The sequence below is a fragment of the Antechinus flavipes genome, chromosome X (genome assembly GCF_016432865.1).
Source record: "Antechinus flavipes isolate AdamAnt ecotype Samford, QLD, Australia chromosome X, AdamAnt_v2, whole genome shotgun sequence".
NCBI classification, from domain to species: Eukaryota; Metazoa; Chordata; class Mammalia; order Dasyuromorphia; family Dasyuridae; genus Antechinus; species Antechinus flavipes.
The window spans coordinates 62,452,275-62,463,480 of record NC_067404.1 but is presented as its reverse complement, the minus strand read 5'-3'; the positions used below and the strand labels follow the sequence as shown (position 1 = coordinate 62,463,480).

Below are 11,206 nucleotides of genomic sequence, written 5' to 3'. Positions count from 1 at the left end.
GTAAAACCTTTAGTATTTCGGGGGGGGGGGGGGGGAATAGGAGGAAATACCACTTGGAAACATTTCTAATTATTAGGAAGCTCTCCCATATAAGTGAAACAAACTCTGCCTTATGTAAGCCCTTCAAATATTTAAAAATCAATTATATTCCCTTAAGTTTTCTCCTGGCTGAATAAAAACAGCATCTCACTCAGAAGAGACTTCTGAGATCAACTCATCATACCCATATCTGAATAAGAATCCCTTTTACAAGTTACAAGTGTTGATTCAATCTTTGCTTCAAAACTTCAGTGTGGGGGAGCTCACTATGTCCCATAGAAATCGATCTAAGTTTTATAGAACTCAAATTGGGAGGAAGTTTTCCCCTAAACTGGCCTCTGAAGTGGCCATTCGCTGCTCCAGGCTCTGCCCTCTGGGCCCAAGCAGAACAAGGCTCAGATCTTTTCTAAATGATGGCCTTTCAGATACTTGAAGACTACTAACACAATCCTTCTAAACATTGCTATTTCCCTCAATTAAATCTAAGACATGGTTTTCACTCCCCTTAGCACCCTAGTTCGTCTCTTTAGGGCATACCCCTGTTTGTCAATTTTCCTTCTGAAAGGTGGTGCCCAGAATGAAACACAGTATTCGGCATGTAGTCCAAGAAGGGAGAACATTGAGACTATTACCTCCCTTGTCTGGACACTACTGCTATTAATATAAGGTTTTCTGACTCCAAGTCCAGTGTCTTTCCATTACACTATGCTTGGTATTACTTAAGCTAATAAATCACTATCCTTCACAATAGAACCTTAACAAGACCGTAAGTAATGAATTTGCTATTACCATCTCTGTTTCTGGACATTAGCCCAAACTTGGTGATGTAATCAAAATAGTTCCAAAATAACAGTTTCTGTATAGTGCATTTATGTGTGTAGTTGAAGCACCATTTTAAAATGAGTTAGGTTAAAAACTCTTGGCAAGTATTTACAATGGATATATGCTGAAGCCAGGTGGCTCTTTCTGTAATAATATTTTTGCTTATACATTTTCTCTGTGCTCATCAGCATCAGAAATCAGAACCACAGTGTAGGAACTGTATGTGATATCTGATCTGCTGATCAAAGTTCCAGCTTATTTATATTCAGCAATCCTTTAATGAGATCAAAGTGGGTTGATTGTATTTCCAGTAAGGTTTTGTTAAATTAGATAGCTGCCCATTTCACCTTTAACCAAAGCTGGCTGATGTGTGTTATTTGCTGTGGTGGGGAAAAGAGTTCAAAAAGTGTGGAGTATTAACGTAACCCATCCTAACTACTGGAAAAACTCCAGCTCCGTGAGTTAGTTTCTTCTTCTCCTCCTTCTCCTCCTCCTCCATCAGCACCACCATGATCATCCTATACAAAGGACAACAACTCATTTATATCCTAGGGTTAATGTACCTCAGCCCTTGAATTGCCCACATTCTACAGGGATTTGCACAACTTGTTGCAACATAGCATCATTGACTTAGAGCTGGAATACACTATATAGCCCAACCCCTTGGTTTTAAATAGAAGAAAATTGAGCCCCAGAGAAGTAAAGTGACTCATTTAAGGTCACACAGGTAGTTAAATCGAAGAGCTTAGATTCAAACTTGGCTGCTCTGGTTCTAAAGCCAGTTCTCTTCCCACTGTACCACACTGCTGCACTGAAGTTACTTGCTGTCCCAGAGTCTGCTATATGTTGTGTAGATTAGCTCAGGCAGAAATCTTCCCCAAACCTAGGGGAAAAAAAACAGATTGCTATCTGTCCCTGCAGAGTGGCATAAGCAGAACAAGGAGAAAAATGTATACAATGACAACATTCTTGTAAAGACAAACAACACTGAAAGACTTTAAAACTCTCTTCAATGCAATGACCAGCCACGATCCCAAAGGACTCATGATGAAACATGATACCTACCTCCTGACAGAGAGGAATTCAGTATGCAGACTGAGACTTTTTTTGGACAAGGCCAATGGGGGAATTTGTTTTGCTGGACCATACATACTTATAACAGTGGTTTTATTTATCTTTCTCAATGGGGAGGAAGGTTAGAGGGAGAGGTGGATTTTTTTCTTTAAAAAAATAAAATTTAACCTTAAAAAAGGCAGCTGCCTTTATTGCCTTTACTCTGTGAAGGATCTGAATAACTTGAAAACCAGTTATCATGAATAAGAAGCTTTGGGCTAACATGAATGGAATAAGAATTTATTAAGCACTTATGTGCCAGGCACTTTTACAACTATCATCTCTTAATACTTTTAAGCTATTTCTCATTCTCCCCAAGAATAGCTGTCACAGACCTGAGATTCAGACAAAACAACTTAGAAATGCCCTGCCTCCCGGGGGGACTTCGGACCTAGTACCAATAAAATTACTTTGGCACAGATATATGGTACATATATCTAGCTGATGAACTCTTTTAAGGAAAACCCTACTCTTAGGCATTGTTTTATCCTGTATAAAGCTTAGCAATATGCTTTGCAAATAGAGTAACACTCTATAAATGTGTCAGTGAGGAAATAACTAACTCAGTTTTAAAAGCATGAGGTATAAGCATATCATAAATACATTTTGAGAGGAATCACTATTCTTTTAATTATACAGAATGTAAAAAAAAAATTTAACTTTTCAAAATACAAGTCGGGATTCTCAACACAAAATTAGCATGCCCTCACACACAAGCACCTTTTTCACGGTGCACGCCTCAGTTTTTTAGATGCAGTTCTACCCTTTTATTTACTGTGGTTTTCTTTCCAACGAACTTTACCTCTGGTAGGAAATTACATCAGTTAAGCTCACTTCATTCACGGGACTGTGGTGGAGCTGACTGAGTGCATCTATGCTTTCCCCTGGCATCACTGATGGGACTCCTTATTTTCAAATTCATTGCCACACACACTCCGTTTCTTTTCATTTGCCTTGCCGCTACTTGAGATAAGACTACGAAAAGGATATACAGGGAGGAATTTAGCCACGATGGCGGGGAACCAGGTTAAAGTTTTAGGGGAAGAAAAGACTTTTAGTTACGTGTGTTCGCAAAAACCTGTCCAAGGTACTGAGCGTCTATTTTAAATATGCAGAATTTCAAGGAGAACTTGCCTGCTCTAAGCTCGGAGGTGTTTGAAAAGTGGAGTTGAGAGGAGAGAACTGAAGTTACGAGACCACTACCGATTAAAATCTTCAAACCGAAGAGCTTCTGTTGTAGACCGTTAGCCCACTCCGGGCACAAAAAGCAATCAGCGAAGTTGTTTCTGTGGGTAGAAATTATCTGATGCAATGCTACTCGTGTGCGTGCGTGTGCGTGTGTGTGTTTGGGGAGCGATAGTAAAGGGCAGCCTCTGGCAGTACACGGAACGGGACTTTTTTCACGGAGGAAGAGAAACAAGCAGGGACTTTATGGGGAAGGGCGCTCTCCTCGTGCCTGCAGGCACATGGCTGACGGGGAGAATGAATGTTCAAGTCCGTATCTTTTGCTAGGTCTGTCAGAAAGTCAGAGGCTGAGTGTTAGTGAGTTCAACGCTAAGTTGCTTTGGAGGGTCCCGCAAACGGAAATATTCCGCAACCCTCTCACGGGCCCACACTGGGCCTCTCTCCCTCTCCTCCTCCGAAGGGTTACTCCTGCTACCCTTTCGGGAATCCTCCCTCTGGCTACTCTACTCTGAAGTCCCGAGAGGGCCTGCTGAGCATGTGTGAACAGTGCCGCGCATGCTCGGTGCGTAGTACAGGTTTACTGAAGCGGTTAGCCGCGGATCCTAGTACAAGTGGCTTCCTCCGCCTTCTCGGCCCGTCCCCAGCCCCCTCCCCTTTCCCTCCCTTCCCCTCCCCTTTCCCTCCCCTCCCCTCCTTTCTCCTCCCTTCCCCTCCCCTTTCCTTTCCTCTCCTCTCCTCTCTTCCCCTGCCCTCCCCTCCCCTCCTTTCTCCTCCCTTCCCCTCCCCTTTCCTTTCCTCTCCTCTCCTCTCTTCCCCTCCCTTCCCCTCCCCTCCCCTTTCCTTTCCTCTCCTCTCCTCTCTTCCCCTGCCCTCCCCTCCCCTCCCCATTCCTCCCTCAGCATCCTCCTCCTCCCATAGCTTCACCCCAGGCTGGGGAATCTCCGTTGACGTCCGGGTGACGCCGCTATGCTGCCGCCGTAGGGGGTTCCAGGCGCCGGCCGCACAGGTAACGCCGCCGCCGCCGCTGCCGCCGCCGCCGCCGCCGCCGCCGCCATATTGGCTGAGCCGCGAGCGGGGGAGGGCGCGAGGGAGGGGGTTGGGACTCCGACTCGCGCGGGGGGGTGGGGGGTGTGTGAGTCGCGGCTGAGCAGCAGTCGCAGTAGCGGCGGGAGCGGGCACCGCGCGGCAGCAGCCTCAGCCTCAGCCCCACTTAGCGGTGGCGGCAGCGGCGGCGGCAGCAGCACTTCCACCCCCGTGCGCCCCCTCTATGGGAAGCGGCAGCGGGCGGTAGAGGGCAGCCCTTACTCCGCGCGCGTGAGGTAGCCCAGCGGGTCCGCGCGCCCGCGGAGCGGAGCGGAGCGGAGCGCGGGGAGGAGGGAGCGCGGGAGGAGGGAGCGCGAGCTCGGGGAGGAGGGAGAGAGCAAGCGAGCAAGCAAGCGAGCCGGTTGCTGGGCTCGCGGCGGCGGCGGCGGCAGCGACAGCAGCGACGACGGGATGTGTGGCCGCGACGGCGGCCGCCGGCTCCTCCTCGGCGGCTGGTGAAGGGGCGATGCTGCCGTTTGCTCCGCTGGAGGATCCCTGGCACCACAAAATGGAGGTGTGCGGCGGCGGCGGAGCAGGAGGAGGTGGCGGCGGCGGAGCAGGAGGAGGAGGAGGCGGCGGCGGTGGCGGTGGCAGTGGTGGTGGCGGTGGCGGCGGCGGCGGTGGCGGCGGCGGCGGTGGCGGTGGCGGTGGGAGCAGCGACGAGGTGAGTGAAGAACCCGGGCCGGCGCGAGCCTCCCGCTCTCTTTCCCCTGTCCTGTGGGGAGTGGGATCCCAAGGCGAGCCCACTCGTGGCCCCGGGTCCCTTCCCCCTCTTTAGAAGGCACCCCCGGGGCGGAGGTAGGGGAACCGGGGCGCGGGACGGCTGGAGGTTGGAGCCCGAAAGCGCCGGGCTGGCGCGCCGATCCTGCTGCTCACGCTGCTGCTGCTGCTGCTGCTGCTGCTGCTGCTGCTGCTCGCTTTAACTTTGCCCCCCCCCCCGACTCCCCGGGAGTGGGGAGACCCGGGCCCCGAGCTCGGGCACTTTGGGTGAGCAGCAGCCGGGGAGCCGCAGCAGCCGCGGCTGACAGCGGCGTAGAAAAACGACCAGCAAGCCGGCTAGGCAAGGAGCCCCGGGCGCTTAGGGACGCGCGCGCCTCTCCAACTTCCTTACCGAGCTCTGCCCGGCGCGGGGCTGCTAAGAGCTCGGGGCAGTGGCGCCCCGGGGCGCGCGGCTCAGCCGAGCAGCCGAGCCCTCCTGCTTTCCCTTTCTCCACCCTCCCCGGAGCGCTGCCCTGCCGAGCCGCCGATGCGCCCCGTCCTTCTCCTCCGTACTGAATCCCCCAAAGTCAGTCTCGGATTTTGCAAAAGTACTTTTCAGAAAATAGAGGCGGCTTTCCGGCTAGCTCTTCTATGTCGCTGACTGCCCGAGACGGAAAGCTGAGGTGCTCTCGCTGTGCCTGGGCTCACTAGACGATGATGGGCAAGGAGCGGGTGATGTGGTGTGCAAAGAAATGTGTGTGCCTGGGAAGGTGGCAGATGCCTCTGCTCTCTCATCTTACTTTCCTAATTGCTATTTTTTCGAGTGAACGAACAGCAGAGGCCACCTCGTTACTCCTTAAAAAGTCACTTCCCACCGAGGCGCCTTCCAATAGGGGATTTTGAGGTTCCGTGGAGCCCGGGTGCCCAGCAATCACCTTTACTTTAAAGAATTAGTTCCGTTTTCCCAAAAAAAAAAAAACCAAATCAGCCAACCCCGAATGCTTGACTAGAGTACGTTCGTTCCTTTTTTCTTTTATTCCAGTTGAACTGGAGGTCAGACGATGTTTGCCACGTTCATTTTTAATGAACGTCTGTATATTAGAAATGAAGACAGAGGTAGAGGAAAGTTGGCGCTTCACTGTTCCTGGGAAATATTTTGCTAGATGGCGTTTCTTCGTAGTGTAGGCAGTTCAGAAATAATCATTTTATCTTTTACATCTGAAAACGTGGTAGAGGTTAATTTGTTCCTGGGGTATTGCTCTGCTTTCTATTCAAAGTTTTTCTCTCTCAACGATGACTAAAGGGTTTATAGTAGCAGCTTTTTTATGTAAAAGAAATTTATACAGAGAATTTAACGTTTAAAGATATTTTGAGAATATGTCAAAGAGAGAGCCTTTAAAATACCAAGTAGGTTTAAAACTGATCATTTTAATGACATTTACCTTTTGGTTATTGTTATTTAGCACTTAATCATGGTCTTGTTGCCTCAGTGTTTTGAACACACATTCAAATAGAAATGATTAAACCACTCAACTATAAGGTTAAAAAGCCAGTAATGGGAAGATGAATTTTTGTTTAAAATAATATATTGTTGGCCAGATTTTGCACTGAAGTCAGTCTAATCAGCTAAGTGAAAAACAAATGGATAGGTAGTTTGTGTTTTGATGTGATTGTTTCTTAGAGTTTTTTTTTTTTATAACAAAAAGATGGATTTCCTGCTTCTTTGTTTTGTTCTACTTATTTATAATTTATGTCCTATTGTGCTGTTTTTGGTATAGGAAGTTTGTTTCTTTCAAATAATTCTCTAACGAATGAGTGTTGGAGTTTTTTTTTTTTTTTTAACTGTGGATCATGTATTTTAAAAAAATGTTTTTTTACTGACTTTAGAGAAAATATAAGGATCCCTTTAGTTTTTAAACTCCAGAAAATAGAACTGAAATATATGTGATGAATCCTGGAAAGAATATAATGGGATTAGATTTACATTTTTTATAGCCTTTATCAGTTCTTTGTAATTCTATGTTTTGAGTATATGCAGTTCCCCAAATCCTAACAGGTTGCTTTCCAGAAGCTTAATTGTAAGTTTATTGAAATTTGAAAAGAATTTTTATCATCGAAACTGTTATGGTAGGGAGATAAGTTTCCATATTATTTCCTGGTTAGCTTATTATCCTTCAAGGAGATAATCTTTGTAAATCCAATGAGCTATTTTAAAGTGTTTAGCATAGAGCCTATCACACAGTAGGAACTTGATAAATGTTTGTTTCCTTCCTTTCATCCAGTGAGCTTCCCTTCTATTGCTTGTAAAATTCTAGAAACGTTATCAAAAGAAAAACAATGATCAAAATACTAGCATGTTTTCATCCATAACCAGTCATACCAGATTTCCTTAATTTCCCTTTAAGATAGAGTAACTACCAGATTGATAGATTTAGGGAATATTGTGGAGAGATTAGGTATACTTACATTTCAGGAAATCAGTTGACAGTCATTGCAATTCTGGAAGACAAGTTAGAGATGGGGTGGGATGCAATTAGGTAAATTCACAATTGTTTGACCATCCTCCAAAAGTAGTGTCCATTTGGGAATAAGTCTCTGCTGGAATGCCCCAGGGATCTCTACCCTTTGGCTTTTTGCTGGTTTACACTAGGGTTTCCCCCACCCCCCACCCCACCCCACCCATGGATCTGATGAATGAATGCATTCAGCAAATTGATCTCAACATTCATTAATATTGCCTACTATATGCTACACTTGACCACTGCTACAAGTTATACCTGTAGGCACCATGAGAGGATCTGCCTGGATGCAGCAAGCCGCTTGGCCTTAATGCTTCCTATTACAACACTGCTCTATTCCTTAGTCATTTCAGCAGTAATGGAAGCAGTGCAAAGGTGGGAGAAAAACGAAATGAGTTTTCTTGGAAAAAAATCTCCAAAGGAGACAGTGGTTACACTAACTATGGGTTTGGTGTCAAGTCCTGATAATATGCTATTCTGACAATAGACACTTCTTAATTGGAGGCCGGCTGAAGGAATTCATGAATCAATAGCCTGCAGAAAACAAAAAGTGAAAAAAGCAACATCTTCTTTAATGAAGAATGAACATGAAACAACAAAGCCACCTTAGCAAGACAAATAAAAGTAGCTTCAAGCAAGTCTAGAAGATGAACTCAGGAGTATAGAATAAAGAATCAGAGAATTATACAAATTAATTGCCATTCTCTGAATAACTGCATTGCACAAATATATGCCTTAAAGTGGTGTGATGGTAAAAATTTTAGGTTTTATAGTATGATAGAAACAATATGGAATAAGGGAAGAATGCAGGTGTTTTTGTTGTTGTTGTTGTTTTTCTTCCCCTTTTCTCATAGCTGCTAGAGAGCTTTTCCTCAATTCCTTCAACCAGTCATTAAATGGCATGGCCTCCAGTCCCCTTACTGTCTTATTCACTCCTTTTGCATCCACTTAAAATTGGTGTTTCAGTTTAACAGAATCCTTTCTAAATCATGGTGTTGTTCAGAACTTACATATCTAGAGTTCCCAGATAAAATTTTCACCATGATACATATTTCAGTACATAATTACTTTCTACCCTCCCCAATATAACATTTGATGAAATGTGAAAGCCATTGCTCAAATAGATTGATACAGTAAGAGCGTTTGTGAAAAATAGATAATCCATATGCAATATCCTTCACTAGTGACAGGTATATCTTAAGATGCAAGTTGCAGCAGGCCTTTTTTGGGAAGTTCTTTGGAGCCCTTGAGAACCGTTAAAGTCATTAGTACTAACTTGAGCTAAGCAGAATAAACCTACCCCTGCCTAGTAGGAAATAGTTTAGCTGCCTTTCTCAAGTCATTAAACTAAATTTCTGAATGTCTAAAGGTTCCACAAGGACTTTCTAATGGTATATTATGTTGATCTACTTAGATCAGCTCAAAAGTAACTTGGCATTTGCATTACCAAGATCTCTCTTAAAGTTTGCTGACATTTGCTTCATTTTCTGTGACTTTAAATCTTAGAGATTTAAGGCTAGAAGGAACTCTAGAGGCCTTCTAATAAAATACAACCATTTACAATCTATTTTAATTAATTCATCAAGTAATTTTGAGGCCTTACTAGGTGAAGAAAAAAAATGTTACTGTGGCAACTAGTAATAGAGTCCATATGACTTTTGCATGGGGACCTTCCTAACATACACAATTAATAGAATGAAATGCCCAGAAGCAATTATCTTTTCATCTGTCACCCTGTGCCTGTCACAGACATAAAGCAAATGTCTGATGAGCAGAAGAATTTTGTATCATTATGCTATGTAGACCAATAAATTTAAATTGTCAAGAAAATTTCTCCTTTTCTCTTCTCTGTGGTAGTAAGACAATATGGTATAGTGGATAGTAGGATGTCGTTCAAGAAAGACCTGAGACCAAGTCATGCCTGATGTACACTAGCTTATGACCCGGGCAAATTACTTAATACCTCCTGGGCCAGGCAAACACTCTAAGACTGATTTCCAAGTCAGCTGAACACCACTTTCCTACCTTTCCCTTTATTTTTCTAATTCAATGATCTTAGGTTCATTGATTATTTGCATTCTTTTATCTTTCCTCTCAGCAGCTTATTTGTCTCTTATTCAGATAGCTGTTTTGTAAGAAGAGCAGTGATGTGCATAGCAATTCAGTTTGACTTAAGTCAATATGGATCAAACCGTTGATCATGAAGGTCAGAGCTAATTGATGATCAGGCATATGTGGTCCTTGTATTTATCTATTTTTTTAAGTGACTAAAAGCCACTTTCATAATCATCCTTGTATTTAGGCTTGCTAGTGTTGGGGACCTAGGATTGTTACATACCTATTAGAATGAGGAGCAATCACATTCTGGGAGTTGAATTTCTGGGTCAGCAAGTCTAACTCTGCAAGTTGCTAGTACTATTTCTCAATTCAGTAGATTTAGGCTCTACTACCTCCTAATTGCTGAGGTGTGAACAGGGAGTATGCCAGGGAACATAATGTTCATTCTCCAAACTGCTTTGTTGTAGCAACTGCATAGAATTTGGTATTTCGATCTTTTCTCGTCCTTTTCTAGGTATATCATAATGTCAGTGTTGAGTACCTAGACAGTAAGATGAGTAACAGCTGCCTCTCCCCAGCTTATGTGACCGCTTGTCTGTCAACTGTGTATATCCTGTATATCAGTGCCCCCTCAGGAGCATGGAGGAAGTTAGCTTTGAGAGGGCTGACTTCATGTGGGCGTCTGGAGAGTTGCATGAGACTGCTTTGGAAGCCACGGTATGACCATTTTCTAGAAACAATAGCATATCCAAAGGGGCAGTAGGATGTTTGAAACAGGGTGGATCTTGGTGAGACTATTGGAATCGGGTTCAGTTGCTTAACTTGAGGCTGATTACTTTGGCTTACTTAAAAGAAAATGGTTTTATTCTCAGTGTTACAGTTTAGTGAATTCTAAAATTAGAAAATCTTTGTGATCAAAAAGCTTGATTTCTTTACTTTCCTGATAGACTTAGTATATGGTCCGTGTGCTCAGAAACACTGAAGGTGATTCAGAGATTTTTCCCTTCCCAAATATCCCTGCCTCCTACCCCCACCTCTTACCAGTCACTTATTTTTAGGACTCAAACCTTCTAAGATCTCAACGTAGGCATCCTCCTACCCTTGGGGAGGTGTTTTTGCATATCTCTGCCAATAAGGGTGCTGGTGCTTCCTCATTGGCTTTCACGAAGTAGGAAAGATAAAGTGTTCTTCTTCCAGTGCCTTCATTCATGAAGATCTTAGAGACACTGAGATAAGAGGTAAGCAGGACAATGCTCTTCCTGTTTTGGGGTGTTTGTGAATATGTGCTGTGTATCGCAATGTCCTATGCATACTGTGTGGCTTACAACCATATATTCATAGAGTATCTATTTTTAGATTGCTCTTCTGTTGCTGAGGCAACTCAGTATACTTTCTTGTGCATATTTTTAATTTATACTTGTATTAATTACCAAAAAAGTGGACTCTCTTCTCACAGTAGACAATTGTTCTACGCATGCTTTTGAAAAGTTAAGGCTTGGTACTTCTGTGGTGCAGAATTAGGCATCAGAGGGGGTTGGGGGGAGAGCTTTGTGGGGCAGAGAATCTTTTAAAGAAGGAAAAGAGGAAGCATAAAATTCAGAGAGAGATGTATTTTGGTGAATATGCCCTTGTGAATAAAAGGAACTCTTAGGTATGAGGACCTTTTGGGTTTTTTGAATTCCTATATG

At 44.2% G+C, this 11,206-nt stretch overlaps 1 protein-coding gene across 5 annotated transcripts in view; it reads left to right on the top strand.

Annotated features, from left to right (window-relative positions):
• The first annotated feature begins 4,835 nt into the window (after positions 1–4,835).
• RPS6KA6 (ribosomal protein S6 kinase A6) overlaps positions 4,836–11,206 on the top strand; it is a 129,734-nt gene continuing 123,363 nt past the window's right edge. For all 5 annotated transcript variants that reach the window (XM_051969060.1, XM_051969061.1, XM_051969059.1 and 2 more), the window contains exon 1: positions 4,836–4,906. The gene's annotated coding sequence lies outside the window, so the exon portion shown is untranslated. The remainder of the gene's footprint in view (positions 4,907–11,206) is intronic.